Here is a 3,501-nt window from a genome sequence, read left to right as displayed (position 1 = left end):
CTAATACCATATGATTTCACTTATATGTGAAATCCAAAAAACAAAATAAATGCTCCATTGGCCCAAACCACATTATGGTGATTGCCAGAGGGAAAGGAAGTTGGGGGGAGATACAAGAAGGTAAAGTGGGATAAAAGTGACAGAAAGAGACTTGACTTTTGTTGGTGAATATACAATACAATATACAGATGATATATCATAGAATTGTACACTGGAAACCTATATATCTTATTAACTAATGTAACCCTAGTAATTTTAATTAAAAATAAATAAAATATCTGGGGGAAAAAAGGCAATATCTCACTTGTATTTCAGCATAAGGAATCCACTAAGCCTCAAACTGTCCCACCTAATCTTGCAAACAATTTATTATAATTGATGACCTTACATTGACACATCATTATAATTGATGACCTTACATTGACACATCATCACCCAAACTCCATAGTTTACATGAGGGTTCACTATTGTACACTCAATAGGTTTGGACAAATGTAAAAAGACACATATTCACCATTACAGTTTCCTGCAGAACAATTTCATTGTCCTTAAAATCCCCTGTGCTGCACTTATTCATGCTTCCCTTCTCCCTAAGCTCTGGCTACAACTGGTCTTTTTACTTTCTCTGTAGTTTTACCTTTTTCAGAATGTCATATAGTTGGAATCACACAGTATGTAGCGTTTTCAGATTGGCTTCTTTTACTTAATAATATGAATTTAAGGTTCCTCCATGTCTTCTCATTGCTTGATAGCTCATTTCCTTTAATGCTGAATAACAGTCCATTGTTTGGATGTACCACAGTTTATTTATCCATTCACCTGTGAAAAGATATCTTGGTTGCTTCCATGTTTTTCCAATTATGAATAAAGATGCTATAACATCCATGGGCAAATTTTTGTGTGAACAAAAGTTATCAACTCCTTTGGGTAAATACCAAGGAGTATGATTGCTGGATTGTATGGTGAGAGTATGTTTAGTTTTGTAAAGAACTGCCAAACTATCTTCCAAAGTGGCTGTACCATTTTACATTCCCACCAGCAATGAATAAGAGTTATTATTGCTCCACATCCTTGTCAGCCTTTGGTGTATTTTGAATTCTGGTAATTTTAAAAGGTGTGTAGTGATATTTTAGTGTTGCTTAAATTTGCAATTCCCTAGTGACATATGATGTAGAGCATCTTTTCATATGCTTATTTGCCATCTCTATATCTTCTTTTATGAGACAACTATTCAGGTCTTTAATTCAATTTTTAGCTAGGCTATTTATTTTCATATTGTTGAGTTTTAAAAGTTCTTTCTATATTGTGAATGACAGCCTTTTATCAGATTTGTTTTTTACAAATATTTTTTTCCTAGTATGTGGTTTGTCTTCTCATTCTCTTGATTTTTTTAATCCAATCTGACAATCTCTCTCTTTTTTTTAAATCCCCAACTGAGGATATGTTGAGAGAGAAACATCAATCAATTGCCTCCTGCACACACCCCGATCAGCGATTGAACCTGCAACTTAGGTATGTGCTCAGACTGAGAATCGAACCCACAACCTTTTGGTGTACGGGACGATGCTCCAACCAAGCCACATGGCCAGGGCATCTGTCATTTCATTGGTGTGTTTAGACCATTAACTTTTAAAGTGATTAATGATATAGTTGGATTAATATCTACCATATTTGTTACTGTTTTCTATTTATTGTTTTAGTTCTTTGTTCCTATTTTTGTCTTCCACTCTATCCATATTAACAAAAATAATCTCTAAGCTATAGTGTTATATTAAAAAAGTGAGCTGCAGCTTCATAACAATATTAAGTAATAACTCACTGAACATTTAATATGTGCCAGGCACTGTTTTAAGCACTTTATATGTACTAGCTCATTTAATTCTCAAACCACCATATAAAGTAATACTCTAATCATGTTTTTTAAAATTGATTTGAGAGAGGAAGGAAGAGAGAGAGAGAGAGAGAAACATCAATGATGAGACAGAATCATCGATCGGCTGCCTCCTGGGATCTAGCCCACAACCCAGGCATGTTCCCTGACCAGGAATTGAACCATGATCTCCTAGTTCATAGGGCGAAGCTCAATCACTGAGCCACGCTGGCCAGGCTGATCATCTTTTATTTTCTAAATAAGAAAACTGAGATTGAGTGTGTTTAATAAGTTGTTCAATATTATACAGCTAAAGGCAAAATAAGGATTCAGACTCAAGATAACATATTCATAGTCCATTCAATGACATTTGGTATATATGTCATTGTGCTCTCTCACAGTCTGGGACCCCTTGGGGGATGTCCACCTGCTGGCGTAGGCCTGCTCCCTGGGGGATTGGGCCTAAGCTGGCAGTTAGACATCCCTCTGGCAGCCTGGGAGCCCTCGGGGGATGTCCACTTGCCAGTGGGAAGCAGGACTAAGCTGCAGTCGGGCATCCTTAGTGCTGCTGAGGAGGCGGGAGAGGCTCCCGCCACCACTGCTGTGCTGGCAGCTGTCAGCCTGGCTTGTGGCTGAGCAGAGCTCCCCCTGTGGGACTGCACTGACCACCAGGGGGCAGCTCCTGCATTGAGCATCTGCCTCCTGTTGGTCAGTGTGTGTCATAGTGACCAGTCATTCCCAGTTGTTCTGCTGATAGGGTCAATTTGCATATTACCCTTTTATTATATAGGATATACCAAAATCCTTTTTTTTACTGTGTGCATTTTGTTAATCATAGTATAAGAAATTCAACAGCCCTAGCCAGCTTGGCTCAGTGGATAGAGCATTGGCCTGTGGACTGAAGGGTCACAAGTTTGATCCTGGTCAAGGACATATGCCTGGGTTGCGGGCTCAATCCCCAGTGTGGGGCATGCAGGAGGCAGCCAATCAATGATTCTCTCTCATCTTTGATGTTTCTATCTCTCTCTCCCTTCCACTCTGAAATCAATAAAAATATTAAAAAAAAAGAAATTCAACAACTTTTACAATTTTCTACAGACTTAAAGCTTACCAGGTTAGCTTATAAATGTTAAACAGAAAATTCTTTGATGTCAGATGTATTTGCTTAAAATGTGCATATTTTCACATAGTAACTAGTTTTCAGGGAGCTATGTTAATGTATTTTGGCTGTCTTGAATATGCAGAATTCTTCATAAGATGCATTTAATATAAAAGCTTTTAGTTATTTTGTCAGACATTGTGGCCGACACACCCTATGGTGATCCCCAGTGAGTTATATCCTTGTAAACCCCCTTCACCTTGATTGTGATTTGCTTCTAACTAACAGATGCAAAGGTGACAGAATGTTAGCACCAGGATTATGTTACACTAGGGGCCGGTGCACAAAATCGTGCAGGGGGGTGGGTCCCCGCAGCCCAGCCTGAACCCTCTCCAATCCTGGACATCCCTCTCACATCCTGGACTGCTGGCTCCTAATCACTCACCTGCCCGCCTGCCTGGTCACGCCTAACTGCCCCCACCCCCCCTTGTCGGCCTGATCAACCCTCACTGCCTCTGTTGCTGGCCTGATA

At 39.5% G+C, this 3,501-nt stretch overlaps 1 protein-coding gene across 1 annotated transcript in view; it reads right to left on the bottom strand.

Annotated features, from left to right (window-relative positions):
- LOC107181561 (vesicle-associated membrane protein 7-like) overlaps nt 1–3,501 on the bottom strand; it is a 23,546-nt gene that overhangs the window by 1,230 nt on the left and 18,815 nt on the right. The gene's annotated exons all lie outside the window — the stretch shown is intronic.

The sequence above is a fragment of the Myotis davidii genome, unplaced genomic scaffold, assembly GCF_000327345.1.
Source record: "Myotis davidii unplaced genomic scaffold, ASM32734v1 scaffold449, whole genome shotgun sequence".
Lineage (NCBI taxonomy): Eukaryota > Metazoa > Chordata > Mammalia > Chiroptera > Vespertilionidae > Myotis > Myotis davidii.
This window is presented reverse-complemented; position numbering and strand designations above follow the sequence as displayed.